The sequence below is a fragment of the Solanum verrucosum genome, unplaced genomic scaffold (assembly GCF_900185275.1).
Source record: "Solanum verrucosum unplaced genomic scaffold, falcon-dt-bn FXZP01000284.1, whole genome shotgun sequence".
Taxonomy (NCBI): domain Eukaryota; kingdom Viridiplantae; phylum Streptophyta; class Magnoliopsida; order Solanales; family Solanaceae; genus Solanum; species Solanum verrucosum.
This window is the reverse complement of record NW_026019936.1, coordinates 225,896-250,040: the sequence shown is the minus strand read 5'-3', so window position 1 is coordinate 250,040 and position 24,145 is coordinate 225,896. Positions and strand designations below refer to the sequence as shown.

General features: G+C 34.7%; 1 protein-coding gene and 1 pseudogene across 1 annotated transcript in view; both read right to left on the bottom strand.

Moving 5' to 3' along the window:
- LOC125838351 (uncharacterized) overlaps nt 1–18,823 on the bottom strand; it is a 37,608-nt gene extending 18,785 nt beyond the window's left edge. The window contains exon 1 of the mRNA XM_049517429.1: nt 18,793–18,823. The gene's annotated coding sequence lies outside the window, so the exon portion shown is untranslated. The remainder of the gene's footprint in view (nt 1–18,792) is intronic.
- On the bottom strand, nt 11–18,414 carry LOC125835554 (uncharacterized; annotated as a pseudogene).
- Nucleotides 18,824–24,145: the final 5,322 nt, after the last annotated feature.

Genomic DNA, 24,145 nt, shown 5'->3' with positions numbered 1-24,145 from the left:
ACTTTATGATTCATAAGTAGTACTCAATTTTCCTCATCTCAGCTTCTATCTTTGCTTGTTGATGATTTTCCCACACTTGTATCTTGATTTCTTCTCGTTTAAACCTTGAGAACGATAACCAGCAAGTCATACACTATGTAGCAAATTGACAATTTAAATAGAAAACCCACATAAGCTTCCATTGAGAATCAGCATTGATCAACTAATTGTTGGTTCTTGCTTTTTTCTCTTTGGATAGATAAGCTTTCATCAGATTATGCTCTAGAGCATACATAAGGAGCACCCATCACCATGAAGAATAAAGTGCAGCAGAGGTTGACGAGCATCTTAGGGATAACTACAAAGTTGAATAAGCTAGCAAATCTTTTTTTTAAAATATATAACAGGATCAATGTCATTAATGGGGATCCAAGGAGGTCCCATGAATAACCTAGCTTGACTTGTAGCTATATTCTAAACCTCAACCAAAAGGCTCAAGAACTAAAATAAGATCTCTAATATCCCGGAAATTACCTGGCTAAGTACTTCGCTTTCTCTGCATCCTCCCAAGCAGCTGCACGTGTCTCAGTGACAGTGGTATTTAGTTGGTCTTGCTTATCAGTTTTCAGCAAGCTGGATGCATTTCTATCCTCCCCATCTTTGCTAGCCCAGGCAGTTATATTCATTTCACCAAGTTAAGTTCCAAGTGCCATGATTTCTCGTCGAGTTTTCATCTGTAATTCCTGGTCAGACAATTCATTTGTGCAAGCATCCAAATTATCATTTGAAGGATAAAAAGAAGAGGTGTTGTTGCTCTCACAGGTGTCCCTGTCCTGGAAGGTTCCTGACTTGCAATTGGAGTCATTTCCGTGCCCATATCTCTCATCGAGACTGACCTTGCAGTCAATGGTGGGGGAATAACAGTTGCACTGTGTATAGAAATAGACGAATCATGACGGCTCAGATTTACTGCAAAAATATACAATCGTTTATCTTCTTGCATCCAAAAGCTCATCATATTTCAACAATTTACTGTGGACGATCATGAATCAAGCACAACGTAAAGGCACCATAAAGCTTAAGTTCCATGCTTATAGTAAATACTAGTTTCTAGACACGTGTTCCACGTGTCTCATGTAAATTAAAATAGACTTCCTAAAATGGAGTAAATTATTTGGCATCTTCTGAACTTGCAAAGTTGAACAATAATCCAGTTAGGAAGTAGATTCAAATACGATATAAATTTGTAATGCAAGATTACTTTTTTGTCATGTAACAAAATGAGATACATGCTCGGAGTTATTTTCTTTCTTTACAAAGCTAGCACTTCAAGTATGATTATATTAGTTAATAATGGAAAAAAAACTATCTATACTATATTAAAAGTGGACCTAAGCAGCCAAAAATCACACAGTATCATACCAATAAAGTTGTACATAAAATCAAACCCACGAAATACATACATAATCTTGAATTTGATTCGGAAATTATTCCCAAAGTGATTCTTTTGGAGCAAACTAGAAAAACAAAGTGTCAAAGGAGATAAAAGTAATGGTCTACAAAAATAAATATGACAAGAAAGTCATTCTTATTTGTCCACCAAATCTATTAAAATGTTCAATAAATATCAGGCGTTAGTTTATGGGTTAAAAACAATGGTGTGGATATTTGGGTCTTTTAATTGACTTAGGATATTTTAGAGGGAATCGGGTGGGTATGGGTTTATGGGGTGGGTTGTTAGTTTATGGGTTAAAAAAAATGGTCAAACGGGTAGTTGATTAGGATTAAGACACGTGTACAGGATGAGGGGGTCGTTAGTGAGAGGGGCTGTGTGTACCGATAATTGGACGGCAGGGGCTGAGATGGACCCAAAGTATAACGGAGGGCATAGATGTACCATTTATCAAAGTTCGAGGGTAAATTCGTCCTTTTTCCCCCTAAAGAAACTAGTTTTACAAAGGGGTGTACCTGAGATGAAGAAGTTACATTGTTTTGCCTCTAAGCTCATGTGTTCTCCATTGATCCTACTTGTCCCATAGTTGGGAAAAAACCATAGTTCTCTATGCTTATCCCTGCATTTGCCATTGACGGTACAAAGGTCTATGTCTTGGATGTTCGAGTAGACTAATGGGGGGATGTCGTTATCATTAGATAGGTTTGGTTCATGGGAATGTACATTGGTGTCTCCCATGTTGGAATGTGAAAAAACGATAACCCAGGAATTGGTAGTTCATTGGTGGTTGAAGAGTTGTTGACATTCATAGATGGTTGTTGTAAGTCTCCATGGCTCTCCTTATTTCGTTTGACACAATTTGATCTTTGAAAAAAGGATTTTGTATCACTAGCATCATTTCTTAATTTTCCATCAAGACATGCAGTGTTAGAGAGTGACCTTGGAGACCCAAGATGAAAGGTTCGTGTTTAGTACTACTTACTAGCGTTGTCATGTAGATGGGGTTATACCTACAACCAATCAACCCACTTGTAATAAGAGAATCGGTGGTAAAGTTTGTTTGGTTTGGATTCATAGTTGATTGAGTGGGTAAAGAAGAGGTTGTTTGCTTTTGTCAAAGATGAGATCATATGGGTCTTCTGCTCATTGATATTTAAAGGAGGCAAATCAATTGTGATAAAGGTAGTATTTATTGTAGTTTTTAATATTCCTAGAATGTTGGAACTAAGGGTAGAAGGATTAACTGTCTGAACTAGTAGTATTTATTGTAGTTTTGATGTTCTGACATATTGAAAGAAAAAAAGGACCAACTATCAAGAATAAGGTTATGTAATAGATCTACCCTCTTTGTTTTGAGCAAATATAGAAGTGTGTCCACATAAAGAAACTATTGAGCTGACTTATTCTATTCATTTTCTTTCCTTCCCAAGTTCTACATTTAGTTGTCATTCTTAAATAGAGATTTCAACTTCTAATTTTTGAGTTTTGGCAGTTAATCCTTCTACTCCTTGTTCTAACATCCTCGGAATATTAAGAGCTACAATAAATAATATTCTATTCTCATAAATTGTATCGCAATAGATTTGCCTCATTTAAATATCAATGATCAGAAGATACTGACAAAAAGCGAACAACCTCTTCTCTACCCACTCAATCAATCATGGATCCAAACCAAACGAATTTGACCACCAATTCCCTTAATACCATTGGACAGATTGGTTGAGCGTGCAACCTCCATCTACGTGACGCCGTCAATACCCAACACAAACCCATCATCTTGGGTCGAAATGGGTCTCCAAGGCCACTCTCTAACACTGCATGTCTTGATAGAGAATCAAGAAATGATGCTAGTGATAAAAAATCCTTCCTAGCTCAGATTGTTACGAAGGGGATGAGGAGAGCCATGGAGACTTACAACAGCCATCTATGGATGTCGACAACCCTTCAACCACCAACTCCTAAGGTTACTATTTTTTCACATTCCACCATGGGAGACACCATTGTACACTCCCATGCACCAAACTCATCCAATAGCAATGACAACCCCCCACCAGGCTATCCGAACATCCGAGACATTGACCCATTGTACTATCAGTAGTAAATACAGTGACTAGCATAGAGAACCGAGGTTTTTTACCCAACTATGGGACATGTGGGATTAATAGAGAGAGCACATGAGCTCAGATGCAAAACAACATAGCCACATTACCTTAGGTACACCCCTGTAAAACTAATTTCATTACGACGGTTCGTATTCACTGGTCGTATAGGAACTAGTTTTACAGGGACGTGTACCTGAATTGAGGAGGTTACATTGTTTTGCCTCTAAGTTCATGTGCTTTCAATTGATCACGCTTATCCTGTAGTTGGGAAAAAACCCTAGTTCCATGTGCTTGCGCTTGCATTTGCCAATAATGGTCTGATCTATGTTTTAGATGTTTGGGTAGCTTAGTGGGGTGGGGGGAGTCACTTCTATTGGACGGGTTTGGTGCATGAGAGTGTACAGTGGTGTCTCCCATGATGGAATGTGAAAGAATGATAACCCAGGGAGTTGGTGGCTAAATGGTTGTCAACAGCCATAGATGATTGTTGTAAATCTCCATGGCTCTCCTTATCCCCCTCCAAAACAATCTAAGCTAGGAAAGATTTTGTATCACTAGCATCAATTCTTGATTCTCCATCAAGACATGCAGTGTTAAAGAGTGGCCTTGGAGACCCATTTTGACCCAAGATGACGGGTTTGTGTTAGGTATTGGCGGCATCGTGCAAATGGGGGCTGCACCCGCAACCAATCCGTCCACTAGTATTAAGGGAATTGTGGTAAAATTTGTTTGGTTTGAATTCATGGTTGATTGAGTTGGTAGAGAAGAGGTTGTTCGGTTTTGTCAGTGATGAGATTGTATGAGTGTTCTTTTAATTGATATTTTATGGACACAAATCTATTGTGATAGAATTTATGGTAATAAAAGTAGTATTAATTGTAGTTTTAATATTCCTAGAATGTTGGGACTAGGAGTAGAAGGATTAACCTGGTAGCGTTTATTGTAGTTTTGAATTTTTGACATAATGAAAGAATAAAAGAGAGAAAGGACGGACTATCAGATAGAAGAACACCACCATCCATGTAGTGACTACATCTTGTATATAACTACTAGTATATCTTTAACTTATAAGGTGCTCAAGGTGATTTCTTTTTTTGTACTAGCAGATGTAAGTAGACCTAACCCCTACTTTTGTGGAGTAGGAAGACTATTTCAATAGACCCTCAACTCAAAAGAAAAGTTATTGAAGCATGCTTGAAAAAAGACACCAACTAAAGATAGTACAATCACGTAAGAAAATCATGATAATTTTACTCACTTATTTGCTAATACTATGTTGTCTAGCAGGCTCAAATGGTTATTAAGTGCCAAAGGAAGTTCAAGTGAGTCGAGAGTAAGGAGAAAAAACATATTTCCCCATCTGTCAGTGAGATGTCTTAACTTAGGAAATATATATTGAAGATCAATTTGAAAATGAGCAGTTTCCATTCTCATGATGATAAAAGTCAGGACCCAAAAAGTCCAGAAGTTACATACATTTTCCAATTACTGAGAGTATGAAAACTCCATGCAACTTCAGACTTTTTTAGTAACATTAAGGATCTAGTGCAAACTTCAAAGACGTTTACTAAATGATAGCATACTCTTATTCCCCAATAGATTTTGTCTTGCTGTTTACGGCCACCCAATATTATGTACTTTCCTTAAAAGATACTTCCTTTTATAATTCCTCCTTGAATACATTGGTACATATGCTTAATCATGCAATGCAGAGATAAGAAGAGAAGTAAACTTTGAGAAAAGAGAGATAGAGTTTAAAGAAGAAATATATCAGCCTAATGTAAAGAACTTAGAAAATAAATATGTGTCAGCCTAATGTGAAGACAATAATAATAAAAAGCACAAGAAGACACCAACTAAATATAGTACAATCATGTAAAATCATGATACTTTTACTCACTTATTTGCTGATACGTTGTTGTCTAGCAGGCTCAAATAGTTATTGTAAGTGCCAAAGGAAGTTCAAGTGAGTCAAGAGTAAGGAGAAAAAACATATTTCCCCATCTGTCAGTGAGATGGCTCAACTTAGGAAATATAAATTGAAGATCAATTTGAAAATGAGCAGTTTCCATTCTCATGACGATAAAAGTCAGAACCCAAAAAGTTCAAAAGTAACATACATTTTCCAATTACTGAGAGTATGAAGACTCCATGCAACTTCAGACTTTTTAGTAACATTAAGGATCTAGTGCAAACTGCAAAGACGTTTACTAAATGATAGCATACTCTGCCTCCCCAATAGATTTTGTCTTACTCTTTTTTTTTTGATAAAGGTAACTCTTTTTTGTCTTACTCTTTTTCGGCCACCCAATATTATCTACTTTCCTTAAAAGATACTTCCTTTTATAATTCCTATTTGAATACATTGGTACATATGTTTAATCATGCAATGCGGAGTCAAGAAGAGAAGTGAACTTTGAGAAAAGGGAGATAGAGTTTAAAGAAGAAATATATAGGCCTAATGTAAAGAACTTAGAAAATATGTGTGTGTCAGCCTAATGTGAAGACTATAATAATAAAAAGCACAACTATGCAGCTATAAGGAGGTGTAATAGCACTTCTAGAAATGTACAGCCGTGAGGCCAGCTAAATCTTCTATGTGTACCATCTTGCTGTCAACCATTGAATGTAGAATTTAAATCACAGGCTTTTACATTTTCAACAAGATTTCAGCTATTCTAGAACATTTGAATGCTTCAAGTACCAATACTTTTTTAATCAGTACTCCACGTATCTATATTTGTTTTGGTAAACAACAGCATACCCAGTGTAATCCCGCAAGTGGGGTCTAGGGAGGGTAGGGTGTACACAGACCCTACCCCTACCATTGTGGGGTAGAGAGGTTGTTTCCGATAGACCCTCGGCTCAAAAGGAATGTTATTGACGCATATTTGCTTTGATATTCTCAACAATTATTAGACTAAACAATATTCTGTGCACCATCCCATTAGGTGAAGAAAATGTCTCTCAAGTGCATGGAGGAAGCCAAGCATTAAAAATTGAATGCCAAATGAGACAACAACAACAACATACCCAGTATGCCAAATGAGACAACTATTGAGTATAATTGTGCAATCTCTAAATAGAAGGTGCTTCACAAAATAGAATGCAAACTAGAAATGATAACAATATCTTTATAAAAAGTACACTGAAATTAGCAATACTACTATTTCTCATTCTTGGACTCAATTTATATCGAGAGTAGACAGAAATCTTTTCTTGTCACATTAAAGGGATCAAAGCTACTGTGCAAGGTGTTGGTTGATAGGGTATGGTGCATAAAAAATTAGTCTTACTTGCTGATTGTCCGATGAATTTTCCAATCATGAGCATTGGCCTAATGTATGATTAATTGAGTGTGGCTCAGCCTCCCAACTAACGAACTTCTGAACTCAGCTGCCCTTTGGTTGGCGAGTCTATCTGTTATGTGTCAACAGGCTCCTCATAAGGAACCAATTTTTGATCAGGAACCTCAACTACAACTTTTATAGATTGTTGCCGACAGCCATATCCAGAATGACTAATCTTGCGAGATCCAACAACTTGACTGCTCTGCCCAGTCTTCAGCCTGTTAAATGTTGGGCTTGCTGTCCATTTTTGCACATCATCCCATTTGGAAGGGGCAGGTTTTGAGAAATGAGCTAGGGGCACTATCTGTGCAGCATGCTCAGCGTTTTGAAATTCAAAGAGAGGAGATACAGTACCAAGACTATTGATTCCACCATCACAGTCCAAACTACTGTCATCTTGAGACCTATTTCTGGTACTAACCAAAGATTGATTTTTGATTCTCATGTCATTAATCATCTCCAAGGACTTTGACGAATCAACTACTACAGAAGTCGAACTCTCAGGAACAACAATAACAACATTTATATCTATGCAATTCTCCAACTTACAACCTGGCAAGCAAAAAACAAGTACTTGCATTCAAACTAACATAGTGTGTAAACAAGGTAAGCATTAAAGAAAGAAATAAAGGTACCCCCTAAGTACAAATCTCATTGCGTAACATACAAAACGTCAATGCATTACTATACCGGAGTCATGGATCTCAGGCAAATGGGATCTCAAGGACACAGTAGCAGATTCAAGCTCTTGATCTTCTACTATATCATCCGTTCCTTCTTGTTTCCTCTTCTTTCCTGCTCCCAGTAGCATAGACCTCCGCTTTCTAGGAGATAGCTATAACAAAACAAACAAAAAGGAAGGGAAAAAAAAAAAGCTTAATTTCCTAAAATGAGAAATGGGGTTTACATATAAAGTGATAGCTCTGTATAACTATGTGCAGATTCAATGGATCAAAAGTTGATCTCTTTTTCAAACAAAAGGAGAATAATGCAAGAAGTAGAAAAAAACAAACAAAACCAACAATAACTAAAGTAGGAAAAGCGCAATTGTGATGAAAACGATATAGCAATGTGTCATTCTCTCTACCTTTTTTTTCCTTGAAAATCAAAACACACATTTGGGAAAGAGAAAAAGTGAAAAAAAGTGCTTTCAACCCAGATCACAAAGCGAAAAAAGAACCAAATTAACAACTAGACAGTACATTTGTACCCTACCATTATCACTGAATCTGTAAGATTCTCAAGCTCACAATGACAATATTGCCTTGAAAATTAAAACACCTATTGGGGAAAGAAAGACAGCAAAAAAATTTCCTTTCAACCCAGATCACAAAGCATTAAGGAACTAAATTAACAACTAAGCAGTACATCAGTATCAGTGTTTGTACCCTACTCCATTGTCACTCATAATGTCAATATTGCCTAAAAAAATAAAACTCACATTGGGAGAGAAAAAAAAAACAGAACAAACTTTTGCTCGGATGATAAGCACCTTCCACCTCCAACTCAAAGAATGAGGGTTTGAGTCATCAAGTAGCAAAAAAGGTGCAACCTCTTAGGGAGGGGTAAAAAAAAACCCAGATCACAAAACCAGTAAAGAACCAAATAAACAATTAAGCAGTACAAAGCGCATCAGGATTTGTGCCCTTTACTCCATTTGTCCCTCACAATGTCAACGTATCACTAGCATCATTTCTTGATTTTTCCTCCAAGACATGCAGCATTTGAAAGTGGCCTTGAAAAACCATTTTGACCAAAGATGAAGGGTTCGTGTTAAGTACTGGCGGCTCATGTAGATGGGGATGGCACCCACAACCAATTCGTCCACTGGTATCAAAGGAATTGGTGGTAAAGTTTGGATTCATGGTTGATTGAGTGGGTAGAGAAGAGGTTGTTTGCTATTGTCAAAGATGAGATTGTATGGGTCTTCTGATCATTGATATTTGAAAAAAAGTAAATCTATTGTGATAGAAATAGTATTTAATATTCCTGGAATGTTGGAACTATAAGTAGAAGGATTAACGGCCTGAACTAGTAGTATTTATTGTAGTTTTCATGTTCTGACATATTGAAAGAAGTGTGTCCATAGGACGACACTATGGAGCTGACTTATTATGTTCATTTCTTCCCTTCCCATGTTCTACATTTATTTGTCATTCTTAAATAGAGATTTCACCTTTTAATTTTTGAGTTCTGGCAGTTAATCCTTCTACTCGTAGTTCCAACATCCTAGGAATATTAAGAGCTACAAGAAATACTATTTCTATTCCCATAAATTCAATCACAATAGATTTGCCTCCTTTAAATGTCAATGACCAGAAGATCCATACAATCTCATTTTTGACAAAAGCGAAAAACCTCCTCTCTATCACTCAGTCAATCATGGATCCAAGCCATACAAACCTTACCACCAACTCCCATAATACCAGTGGACGGATTGGTTGTGGGTGCAACCCCCATCTACATGACATCGCCAATACCCAAAACAAACCCATCATATTGGGTCTCCAAGGCCACTCTCTCACAGTGCATGTCTTGATGGAGAATCAAGAAATGATGCTAATGATACAAATTCTTCCTTCCTAGCTCAAATTGTTTCGAAAGGGATGAGTAGAGCCATGGAGACTTACAACAGTCATCTATGGATGTCGACAACCCTTTAGCCACCAATGAATTACCAACTCCCAAGTTACTGTTCTTTAACATTCCATCAAGGGAGACCATTGTACACTCTCATGCACTAAACTCATTCAATAGAAGTGACAACTCCCCTATCAGGCAACTTGAACATCCAAGAAATAGACCCTTATACCATTATTGGCAAATACAGGTACTAGAGCAGGGAGCGGGAGCTGGGTTTTTTCCCAACTATGGTTCCCTGCGCTAGTCCGTGCATTTGCTAGTAATGGTGCAAAGTTCTATGTCTTGGATGTTCAAGTAGCCTGGTAGAGGGGTTGTCACTGCAATTAGATAGGTTTGGTGCATGGGAGTGCACAGTGGTGTCTCCCTTATTGGAATGTTAAAGAACAATAACCCCGAGAGCTGGAAGTTTATTGGTGGTTGAAGGGTTATCGACATCCATAGATGACTGTTGTAACTCTCTGCGGCTCTCCTCATCCCTTCTGAAATAATCTAAGCTAGCATTATTTCTTGGTTCTCCATCAAGACATGCAGTGTTAGAGAGTGTCCTTGGAGACCCATTTTGACCCAAGATGATGGGTTTGTGTTAGGTATTGACGGTGTCATGCAAATGGGGGTTGCACCTGCAACCAATCCGTTCATTGATATTAAGGGAATTGTGGTAAAATTTGTTTGGTTTGAATTCATGGTTGATTGAGTGGATAGAGAAGAAGTTGTTTGCTTTTGTCGGAGATAAGATTGTATGAGTGTTCTTTTTATTGATATTTAAAGGACACAAATCTATTATGATAGAATTTATGGTAATAAAAGTAGTATTAATAGTAGTTTTTAATATTCCTAGAATGTTCAAACTAGGAATAAAAGGATTAACCTAAAAGTGCTTATTGTAGTTTGATGTTTTGACATAATGAAAGAATAAAAGAGAGAAAGGAAGGACCAACTATCAGATAGAAGAACATCACCATCCATATAGTGACTACATCTTGTATATAACTATGATAGCAGCCTCAATTTTTGTTTAAAAATATCATGAAAAAGATACAACATTTTTGTCATATTGTATTCATAGAGTGCAACAAGTATATCAAGTTGTAGAACTTAGGGGTCGTTTGGTAGTTGACTAGAGTTATACATGTATTAGTAACGAAAAAGGGTCATATTTTCCCTCGTACTCTCACAAATAAGTCAAATTTTCGCTTCGTTACTTTTTCAACAAATCTGTCCTTTTCATCCAACTTTAGAGTCATATTTTCCCCTGTATTCTCAAAAAGGGTCATATTTACCCCTACGACGTTAAATCTTCATGTACTCAATATATTTGCCCTGTTCTTCCAACTTTAGGACCATATTTGCCCTTAAACTATAAAAAAGGTCATATTTGTCATTCTTAAATAGAGATTTCACCTTTTAATTTTTGAGTTATGGCAATTAATTCTCCTACTCCTAGTAGTTCCAACATCCTAGGAATATTAAGAGTTACAAGAAATACTATTTCTATTCCCATAAATTCAATCACAATAGATTTGCCTCCTTTAAATATCAATGACCAGAAGATCCATTCAATCACATTTTTGACAAAAGCAAAAAACCTCATCTCTATCACTCAGTAAATCATGGATCCAAGCCATACAAACTTTACCACCAACTCCCATAATAACAGTGGACGGATTTGTTGTTGCCCCATCTATATGACACCGCCAATACCCAAAACAAACCCATCATCTTTGGTCGAAATGGGTCTCCAAGGCCACTCTCTCACAGTGCATGTCTTAATAGAAAATCAAGAAATATGCTAGTGATACAAATTCTTCCTTCATAGCTTAGATTGTTTCGAAAGTGATGAGTAGTGCCATGGAGACTTACAACAGTCATCTATGGATGTCGACAACCCTTTAGCCACCAATGAATTACAAACTCCCGGGTTACTTTTCTTTAACATTCCATCAAGGGAGACCATTGTACATTCTCATGCACTAAACTCATCCAATAGTAGTGACAACTCCCCTACCAAGCTACCTGAACATCCAAGACATAGACCCTTATACCATTACTGGCAAATACAGGGACTAGCGTAAGGAGCTGGGTTTTTTCCCAACTACGGCTCCCTGCGCTAGTCCGTGCATTTGCTAGTAATAGTGAAAAGGGTCTATGTCTTGGATGTTCAGGTAGCCTGGTAGAGGGACTGTCACTGCAATTGGATGGGTTTGGTGCATGAGAGTGCACAGTGGTGTCTCCCTTGTTGGAATGTTAAAGAACAATAACCCTAGGAGTTGGTAGTTTATTGGTGGCTGAAGGGTTGTCGACATCCATAGATGGTTGTTGTAAGTCTCCATGGCTCTCCTCATCCCTACCGAAATAATTTGAGCTAGAAAGGAAAGCTTTTGTATAACTAGCATTATTTCTTGATTCTCCATCAAGACATGCAGTGTTAGAGAGTGTCCTTGGAGACTCATTTTGACCCAAGATGATGGGTTTGTGTTAGGTATTGGAAGCGTCATGTAGATGGGGGTTGCACCTGCAACCAATCCGTCCATTTGTATTAAAGGAATTGTGGTAAAATTTGTTTGGTTTGAATTCATGGTTGATTGAGTGGGTAGAGAAGAAGTTGTTCGCTTTTGTCGGAGATAAGATTGTATGAGTGCTCTTTTTATTGATATTTAAAGGACCCAAATCTATTATGATAGAATTTATGGGAATAAAAGTAGTATAAATTGTAGTTTTTAATATTCCTAAAATGTTTGAACTAGGAGTAGAAAGATTAACCTAGTAGTGTTTATTGTAGTTTTGACAAAATGAAAGAATAAGAGAGAGAAAGGAAGGACCAACAATCAGACAGAAGAACATCACCATCCATGTAATGACTACATTTTGTATATAACTACGATAGCAGCCTCAGTTTTTTATTAAAAAAATCATGAAAAAGATAACATTTTTGTCATATTGTATTCATAGAGTGCAACAAGTATATCAAGTTGTAGAACTTAGGGGTCGTTTGGTAGTTGACTAGAGTTATACATGTATTAGTAACGAAAAAGGGTCATATTTGCCCTTGTACTCTCATAAATAAGTCAATTTTTCCTTCGTTACTTTTTCAACAAATTTGTCCTTTTCATCCAACTTTAGGGTAATATTTGCTCTTGTATTTTCAAAAAGGGTCATATTTACCCATACGACGTTAAATATTCATGTAAATATATTTTCCCTTTTCTTCCAACTTTAGGACCATTTTTGCCCTTATACTATAAAAAATGTCATTCTTAAATAGAGATTTCACCTTTTAATTTTTGAGTTTTGGCAGTTAATCCTTTTACTCCTAATTCCAACATCCTAGGAATATTAGGAGTTACAAGAAATACTATTTCTATTCCCATAAATTCAATCACAATAGATTTACCTCCTTTAAATATCAATGACCAGAAAATCCATACAATCTCATTTTTGACAAAAGCGAAAAACCTCCTCTCTATCACTCAGTCAATCATGGATCCAAGCCATACAAACCTTACCACCAACTCCTATAATACCAGTGGACGGATTGGTTGTGGGCGCAACCCCCATCTACATGACGTCGCTAATACCCAAAACAAACCCAGGGTCGAAATGGGTCTCCAAGGCCACTCTCTCAAAGTGCATGTCTTAATTGAGAATCAAGAAATGATGCTAGTGATACAAATTCTTCCTTCCTAGCTCAGATTGTTTCGAAAGGGATGAGTAGAGCCATGGAGACTTACAACAGTCATCTATGGATGTCGACAACCCTTTAGCCACCAATGAATTACCAACTCCCGGGTTACTTTTCTTTAACATTCCATCAAGGGAGACCATTGTACACTCTCATGCACTAAACTCATCCAATAGAAGTGACAACTCCCCTACCAGGCTACCTGAACATCCAAGACATAGACCCTTATACCATTACTGGCAAATACAGGTACTAGAGCAGGGAGTTGGGTTTTTTCCCAACTATGGTTCCCTGCGCTAGTCCGTGCATTTGGTAGTAATGGTGCAAAGGGTCTATGTCTTGGATGTTCACATAGCCTGATAGAGGGGTTGTCACTACAATTGGATGGGTTTGGTACATGAGAGTGCACAGTGGTGTCTCCCTTGTTGGAATGTTAAAGAACAATAAGTCCCCGGGAGCTGGTAGTTTATTGGTGGCTGAAAGATTGTCAACATCCATAGATGGCTGTTGTAAGTCTCCATGGCTCTCCTCATCCCTTCCAAAAAAATTTGAGCTAGAAAGGAAAGATTTTGTATCACTAGCATTATTTCTTGATTCTCCATCAAGACATGTAGTGTTAGAGAGTGTCAGTGGAGACCCATTTTGAGCTAAGATGATGGGTTTGTGTTAGGTATTGGCGGCGTCATGCAAATGGGGGTTGCAACCAATCCATCCATTGGTATTAAGGGAATTGTGGTAAAATTTGTTTGGTTTGAATTCATGGTTGATTGAGTGGGTAGAGAAGAAGTTGTTCGCTTTTGTCGGAGATAAGATTGTATGACTGTTCTTTTTATTGATATTGAAAGGACGCAAACGGCAAATCTATTATGATAGAATTTATGGTAATAAAAGTAGTATTAATTGTAGTTTTTAATATTCCTAGAATGTTTGGACCAGGAGTAGAAAGATTAACCTAGTAGTGTTTATTGTAGTTTTGATGTTTTGACATAATGAAAGAATAAAAGAGAGAAAGGAAGGACTAGCTATGAGATAGAAGAACATCACCATCCATGTAGTGACTACATCTTGTATATAACTACGATAGCAGCCTCAATTTTTTATTCAAGAAATCATGAAAAAGATAACATTTTTGTCATATTGTACTCATAGAGTGCAATAAGTATATCAAGTTGTAGAACTTAGGGGTCATTTTGTAGTTGACTAGAGTTATATAGGTATTAGTAACGAAAAAGAGTCATATTTTCCCTTGTACTCTCACAAATAAGTCAAATTTTCCCTTCGTTACTTTTTCAACAAATTTGTCCTTCTCATCCAACTTTAGGGTCATATTTACCCTTGTATCCTCAAAAAGGGTCATATTTACCCATACGACGTTAAATCTTCATGTACTCAATATATTTGCCCTTTTCTTCCAACTTTAAGACCATATTTGCCTCTCTTTTTATTAAGAAAAAAAAAGGCATATATGGTCCTAAAGTTTGAAGAAAAGAGAAAATATATTTGCCCTTATACTATAAAAAAGGTCATATTTACCCTTACTGCATTAAATCCTCATAACCCACCTTAATTTTTTAATGTAATTTTTGTGTCAGCCTAATGTGAAGACTATAATAATAAAAAGCACAACTATGCAGCTATAAGGAAGTGTACTAGCACTTCTAGAAATATTCAGCCGTGAGACCAGCTAAATCTTCTGTGTACCACCTTGTTGTCAACCATTGAATGTAGAATCTAAATCATAGGCTTTTACATTTTCAATAAGATTTTAGCTATTCTAGAACATTAATGCTTGAAGTAATAATACTCTTTTTATGAATACTTCAAGTATCTATATTTGTTTTGATAAATAACAAAATATCTAGTGTAACCCCAAAAGTGGGGCCTGGGGAGGGTAGGATGTAACCAGACCCTACCCCTACCTTTATGGGAGAGGTTGTTACCAATAGACCCTCGGCTAAAAAGGAATGTTGTTGAAGCAAATTTGCTTTGAACAATATTATGTGCACCATCCCGTTAAGTGAACATAAATGTCTCTTGAGAGCATGGAGGAAGCCAAGCAATAAAAATTGAATGCCAAATGAGACAACAACAACATACCCAGTATCCCACATGAGACGACTATTGAATATAATTGTGCAACCTCTAAATAGAACGTGCTTCACACAATAGAATGCAAACTAGAAATGATGACAATATCTTTATAGAAAGTACACTGAAATTAGCAATACTACTATTTCTCATTCTTGGACTCAATTTATATCATGAATAGACAGAAATATTTTCCAGTCACATGTAAAGGGATTAAAGCTACAGTGCAAGGTGTAAGATGATAGGGTATGGCGCATAAAAATTAGTCTTACTTGCTGATTGTCCGATGGATTTTTCAATCATGAGCATTGGCTTAACAAATGATTCAGCGATTGGGTGTGGCTCAGCCTCCCAACTCACAAACTTCTGAACTCCGCTGTCCTTTGGTTGGTCTGAGTCTATCTGTTTTGTGTCAACAGGCACCTCATAAGCAACCAATTTTTTATCAGGAACCTCAACTACAACTTTTGTAGATTGTTGCCGATAACCATATCCAGAATGACTAGTCTTGCGAGATGCAACAACTTGACTGCACTGCCCAGTCTTCGGCCTGTTAGATGTTGGGCTTGCTATCCATTTTTGCGCATCATCCCATTTGGGAAAGGGTAGGTTTTGAGAAATGAGCTAGGGACACCTTTTGTGCTGCCCGCTCAGCCTTTTGAAATTCAAAGAGAGAAGATACAGTACCAAGACTATCGATTCCACCATCACAGTCCAAGCTACTGTCATCTTGAGACCTAATTGTTGTACTAACCAAAGATTGATCTTTGATTCTCATGTCATTAATCATCTCAATACATTGACAAATCAACTGCTAAGGAAGTCGAATTCTCAGGACCAACACTTATTTACATCTTTGCAATTCTCCAAATTACAACCTAGCAAGCAAAACACAAGTACTTGCATTCAAACTAACATAGTGTGTAAGCAAGGTAAGCATTTAATGAAGGTACCCCCCAAGTACAAAATCTCATTGCGTAATTTAAAGCGTCAATGCAATACTATACCAGAGTCATGGATCTCACGCAAATGGGATCTCAAGGACACAGTGGCAGATTGAAGCTCTTGATCATCTACCACATCATCCCTTCCTTCTTGTTTCCTCTTCTTTTCTGCTCCCAGTAGCATAGACCTCCGCTTTCTGGGGGACAGCTAAAACAAAACAAACAAAACGGAAGGAAAAAAAAGGCTTAATTTCCTAAAATGAAAAATGGGGTTTACATGGAAAGTGATAGCTCCGTATAACTATGTGCAGATTCAATGGATCAAAAGTTGATTTCTTTTTCAAACAAAAGGAGGATAATGCAAGTAGAAAAAAACAAACAAAACTAACAATAACTAAAGTAGGAAAAGCCTAATTGTGATGAAAACGATATATCAATGTACTATTCTCTCTACCTTTTTTTGCCTTGAAAATCAAAACACACATTGGGAAAGAGAAAAAGTGAAAAAAATTGCTTTCAACCCAGATCACAAAGCGAATAAAGAACCAAATTAACAACTAAACAGTACATTTGTAACCTACTCCATTATCACCAACTCCGTAAGATTCTCAAGCTCACAATGACAATTTTTCCTTGAAAACTAAAACCCCTCTTGGGGAAAGAAAGACAGAAAAAAAATTTGCTTTCAACCCAGATCACAAAGCATTAAGGAAGTAAATTAACAACTAAGAAGTACATAAGCATCAGTGTTTGTACCCTACTCCATTGTCACTCACTCTTCAAAATTAACAAGCTCATAATGTCAATTTTGACTTAAAAAAGGAATAAAACTCACATTGGGAAAGAAAAGAAAAAAAAAGACGATCACAAAACCAGTAAAGAACCAAATTAACAATTAAGCAGTACATAACGCATCAGGGTTTGTACTCTTTACTTCATTGTCACTCACAATGTCAATTTTCCCTTGAAAATTCAAACTCACATAAGATAAAAGGAAAAAGAAAAACTTTTTGCTTTCAACCCAGATCACAAAACGGGTTTGATCGAATGATAACCACCCTCCGCTTCCAACCCTAAGATTGTTGGTTCGGAACTTCGAATCACCAAGAGAGCAAAAAGGATGAAGCAAAAAAAAAATCCCAGATCACAAAGTGAGTAAAGAATCAAGAATTAACAACTAATCTGAACACACATTGAGGAAAGAGAAGAAGTGAAAACTTTTGCTTTCAACCCAGATCACAAAGCGGATAAAGAACCAAAGTAATAACTAAACAGTATGTTTGTGCCCTACTCCATTATCACTGAATCAGTAAGATTCTCAAGCTCACAATGACATGTTTGCCTTGAAAACTAAAACCCCTATTGGGGAAAGAAAGACAGTGAAAAAAGTTGCTTTCAAGGTTCAACCCAGATCACAAAGCATTAAGGAACTAAATTAATAACTAAGCAGTACCTAAGCATCAGTGTCTGTACCCTACTCCATTGTCACTCACTCTTCAAGATTATCAAGCTCATAATGTCAATTTTGACTTAAAAAAAGAACAAAACTCACATTGGGAAAGAAAAGAAAAAAAAAGACGAAACTTTTGCTTGGATGATAAGCACCCTCCACCTCTAACTAAGAGACTATGGGTTCGAGTCATCAAGTAGCAAAAAAGGTGCCATCCCTTAGGGAAGGGTTGAAAAAAAAACCCAGATCACAAAACCAGTAAAGAACCAAATTAACAATTAAGCAGTACATAACGCATCAAGGTTTGTACCTTTTACTCCACTGTCACTCACAATTTCAATTTTGCCTTGAAAATTCAAACTCACATTGGGGAAAAAAATTTAAAAATAAAAAAAACTTTTTGCTTTCAATCCAGATCACAAAAGGGGTTGGTCGGATGTAACACCCTCCACTTCCAACCCTAAGATTGTCGGTTCGAAACTTTGAATCACCAAGAGAGCAAAAAGGATGGAGCTAAAAAAAAAAAAAATCTCAGATCACAAAGCGAGTAAAGAATCAAGATTAACAACTAATCCGTACATAGCGCATCAAGGTTTATACTCTTACCCCATTGTTACTGATCCTACAAAATTAACAAGCTGACACAGTCAATTTTACCTGTAGATTTCTCTTGTCGATTCTTTCATACTCCAAATTAAAGGGTCCTACTCCTTCTTCCCTTAACATGTGATTTTAGGCCTGTGGGTATGACAGTTTCTCTGAAAAAAGACTGAAATTGTAGTGAAGAGAGTGTTCGATGATCAATTTTGCAAATGAAAACCCCACATACGAAAAGAAAAAAAAAACTTTTTGCTTTCAACCCAGATCACAAAAGGGGTTGGTCGGATGATAAACACCCTCCACCTCCCACCCTGAATTCGTGTGTTCGAGTCACCAAAAGCAAAAAGGTCGGAGCTTGTATAAAGAGATGAAAAAAGAAAAAGAACCTAGATCACAAAACAGATTAAAGAAGCGTAATTAACAACTAATCAGTGTTTATACTCAAATCCTACTCCATTGTCACTGATTCTGCAAGATTCTCAACCTCAAAAAGTGAAATTTTACCTGTAAATTTCTCTTGTCGATTCTTTCATCCTCCATATGATTTCAGGCTTGTGGGTGTGTCAGTTTCTGTGAGAAAAGAGTGAAATTGTAGTGATGAGAGTGTTGGCAGATGAATCTTGTCGATATCTAAAATGGACAAAAAGAGAAAGAAGACTGTGTAGTCCCTACACTCTCTACTTCAATTTTTTTGACTCAAAATTAAAAAAGGAAAAGTTTCAAAGATACTATTTTTTACTTAGTTCAAGTGCAATTATTATCAAATAGCATATACATTTTTTGTCTTGTGTTAATTAAATAATCTTTGACCAATAATAAAAAGTAGGGTGTTCCAATTAATATAATGAAAAATTACGCGGTCAAGTAAACTTATGCTACTTATTTATTCATCATAGTTATAGTTTGTTATAATTGTCACTCGGGACTAACATTAACCATTAATTATGTGGACTAACTTCGAGTTTGTATAATTAGTCACGTTTGTATATGTATAATTCGTCACATTTATATAATTCACAACTAACAATTCTTTGTTTGATTTGTATTTGTATATGACAATGATTTTCTTTGGTTTTTCAGTTTGTCATCATATGCATTTAATTTTTTTGTGTATAACTTTTGAAAGTTTGTATAAACGTGTAGTTTTCGGATTTTGTATAATATAATTTATATAGTGTAATTTGTATACTCCCTCCGTCCCATTTTATGTGAGGTAGTTTGACTCGGCATGGAGTTTAAGAAAGAAAGGAAGACTTTTAAAACTTGTGGTTCACAATGAATGATAGAAATTTGTGTGGCTGTAAATCATTTCATTAAGGGTAAAATATACATTTTATAGTTAAATTGTTACTTTATATAGAAATGTGTCATTCTTTTTGGGATTGACTAAAAAGTAAAGTAAGTCATATAAATTGGGACAGAAGGAGTACTATATTTTGTATAATTGTTTGAAGTTCATATGTTTATGTTTGTATCAATTCGTTATTTTGAGTTTTATTATATTTATATAATTTCAGATTTTATATTACTCAATTATACAAAAATACATGAATTATACAAACGTACCTGCGAATTATACAAATTATTGTCCTCTCTCCTCCCTCTCCCAATCTCACTCGCCTCTCTCCTCCATCTCCCAATCTATCTTGACAGAATATACAAATACATATGTATAGTATACAATTATCTAACCGATATACATATACAATTCACCTCTCTCCCACTCTCTGCCCTCTCTCCTCCCTCTCCCAGTCTCACTTGTCACTCTCATCCCTCTAACATGTAGCTACGAATCGTAATTAGCAAACTATATGCAAAAGTTTCTCTTAATATAATGTATTTCACATGAGAAAATGATCAAAATGGTCCTAGGAGGTTTGAAGTGTTATGGTTCTTGATATATACTATTTAATTGAAATAGTTTTTCGTGTATGTAAAATATGATCGTTTTGATTTGTAGCTCTAAAACAGAACGGTTGTTGTTAAATTTTAAACATCCGCAATCATATTGATGGAAAAAAAAGTTCTCTCATGAAATGGAACTTTTTAATTTCCAAATGTACACACACAAAAAAAATAAAAAATCGTGAACTTATTAACTTTTTTATACTAGGACCTTAGTTTAGTTAAGGTATGTTTCTGAAATTTCGGTCATAGTCTAGGGGGTACTTGTGCCTTATTCCATGTTTGTAACTATATAATTATATATTTTAAAAATGACAAAGAAACTAAATCAATCAAAAAATAATTTTAAAAAAAAATCAAAGCGATCAAGAACTAACCTAAATCTTTTGTTTTGATTCTAACATTTAAAAATCGACTTAATTGATCTAATTTTCTTTTTTTTTAAAACTAATTCAAACTGAACCATGAATATCTCCACTCCATTATTAAATTGAAGTGGTATTTGGATTAATTTATTTACCAATACATCTTAAATCCTTAATGTTCATGTCTAGTTATTTAACAATATATAATAAAAACAAAAATTGAAACTTAGCTTCTTCAAAGAGTTATGGAGATATGTAAAATACTAAGATCAATGTTGTAAGATTTGATTTGCCAATAAAACTAAGATACGACATCATTAGATTTGTCAATTTGCTTGTATAAGTGTGTGTACCGTTTTAATCCAAGATTCACCTATGTCTTATACATACAACGTATATAAACTATGTCTTATATGTAAATTAAAGTTCTTCACTTTTCTATCTCATTCTGATGTAGGATTCACTTATGTCTCATATGCACTTCATCTTCAAAAGTTTATCATCCTAGAAATGATGGTTACGATCATTAATACAGTCAATGTTCATCTTTGTCCTTGAGCTCCTTTAACATCCTCTCTATCTTATTCTCGTCTTTTGATAATTTTGGTGCCTTCCTATACTGGAGATCAATAACGGAGCTTGAATTTTTAATAAGTAGGTTCAAAATCTGAAAAAGTAAACACATGAATTAATCGAAGAAAATTCGACATCTACTATATATACATAAAATTAATTTTAACCACATATAAATGATAATATTTTCTGATGAACCCCTAACAATAAATTCTTTCTAATGAAACGTGGATGCTATACGACTATTTAGGTAATTTTTATTAGGAAACGTGTGATATTATTTTAATTCCCATTTTCTTGTACTTTTATTTGAATCATTTCTCTTTAGTCTTTACTTCTTCTTTTTTTGATAGTTTAAGTGGCTTCATATATGTTGGAATAAAGAGATAGATATGTGGCTACTATATTTTTGTATCTTTTAATTATAACTAGCCATTTTCCATTTTTATCAAGACAAAAATCTTTAAATTAAAACTCATGATTTATAAGGGTTAATGATATTCATAGATATAATTCAAAAAGAAAAGGTAATATTTCATATATATATAGTATAAGTGAGTGATCACGATCTAGACTGAGATATAAGTGGTTATTATTGTTATATTGAGTCATGACATGCAAAGTCTCGTTTCAAAATATGACTTTGATTCTCGCATTAGGGTTCAAGAGTTGACATTATTTATCTGAGTTAATGTTAAAAAAAACACACCTCAAGTATTTTCGATTTTTGAATTTTATATCTGAACTATTATCAACACTATTTGTCAAAACATACCTCAGCTATAAATTGTTTTCTTTTTCTACATCAAATATCACCAACGTTCATGTATGTTTTGGAAACAATTGATATATAGATGAGGTATGTTTTGATAAATAGTTGACAATAATTTAAGTATGAAACACAAAAAAAATACTTAATTTAAATGTGTTTTTGATCCTTTACTTTATTTTCCTTCCTTTCAAGAATGTCATAACTCAAAAACTCTGACCATTACACGATTTTTCTCCAAGACAGAACTAGGAGACTTGAGAAGTTCATCCAAACTCCCTCAAAAAGAAGGCAACGCTTTAAAACATTTAAGTGAATTTTTGCATAATCAACTCATACTTGTAAAAATGATTTGCATAAGCCATGAGTAGATCAAAATAATTAAAACGAGTAGAATCTTAATAGTGTTAATTCATTACCTATTAAAGAAGATAATGAAATAGTTAACATAAATGTGGTATGTGGTAAATTCTAGGGATGTCAATGGTACGGTTCGGTCGATTATTTTTTAAAAATTATACTATTTTAATTTTTCGGGTATTTTATAATATATAACCAAAATTAGATTTTTTAAAATCATCTATAATATCGGTTTCTCTTTGGTATTAGTACGGTTCGATTAATTTTCGAGTTTTTTTACTTTTAAAATATCACCTTAAAATATACTACTATTAATATATTTCTTTCACAACTATGTTTTTGAAGAAGCACTTTAATTTTTCACCAAAAAGACAAGAATGTAAAACTTTGTTGCTGTATTGTTTGATCTTAAATATTTAATAAGAGTGTTTGGATAGGTTTTGTTGTATTGTTTGATAAAGTATCTATTATAGTATCTTTTAATTTTAAACTTAATCAAGTAAAGGCTAATTAAAGAGCAAAGACTCAAGGTCGTCTAGTCACCAGAGGCCTAGGACCTAAGTTATATTTATATTTGAAAAATGTTATAAAAATATATTTATATATTAAATTTAACATATTGTTAATACATAAAATATATTTACATGTAAGGTTGTTCGGTTTGGAAATTTTTCGGTTTTTTTTCATAAATTAAAAAGATTATCCGATTATTTGGGACGGTTATACACTTAAATAAAAATTCACAATTTTATTCAAAAAAATAGCATAAATCGATTCGATTCGATTGATTTTTTATATTCTTTTTACATTCCTTTTATATTCTATTGAAAGTGAATAAAAATAAAAGAGAGAAAATATTGAGTAGTTGATAAATATGGATCCACGTACTATTAATTTTCCTTTATTTTTGTTTTTTGGGAGTTCTCGAATTCATTAATTACTTTTTCTTTGTATTTATTTTGGAGGAGAAAATAGTTGTCTTTTCGAGCTATGATTGAATTTTCAACTAACACTTATACTTTATGGGGTTTTTATAAATCCTTAAACTACTTTAAAATGAAATAAATAACACCCTAAAATTAGACACTCACATTTTTAACATGCATCGAAGGATACACACTGTCAGCTATATATATATACACTTCAAATTGTAGATTAATATAATATATGCCTCAAATCCTTCACATTAAATATTTTCTTGGCTTTATTAATTTCTGAAAATCTCAAGAAGAAAAGAACTATTGTTCTCCATTGTTTCATCGAATTTGTGCAAATCTATGAAATTTTTGAATATGATTGGATATGTTGTATTGAATCTATGTGATACTTGTTAATCTATGAAACTAAATTATGCAGATTAAAATTGACTAAATTTTCATTCACAAAAACAAATAAACAAATCATGTTTTCATGGACTAAATATATTGTCCCTACACTTGACATGAAACTTTTTCAATTCTCAATGAACGATCATAAATAATACGATTCTCAAAGTAGTGTTGTTGATATAAGTATTTTAAATATGGTCTACACTTAATAAAGCATAAGTAGTTTAATCATATGCAACTCTATTTTTTGACATATCACAATACCTCATCAAGTACTATATTAACTACTTACTAATTTCTACTTCTAAAAACTCCGCTTAATAATTTTTTAAAATTATAATCATATGCAACTCTATTTTTTGACATCTACAAGTTACTAATTCATTTTCTTTAGTTGCAGAATGAAATAGGGAAGGCATACTTTTAATTTTGATTTAGGGCTCATAAATCGACATATTACATAAGATTACATGAGTTTACATGAAATATTAAAAATTAGAAATTTAATTCGATAAAGTAAATGAAACAAATGTATTATAAGATATTATGTGTGCGGT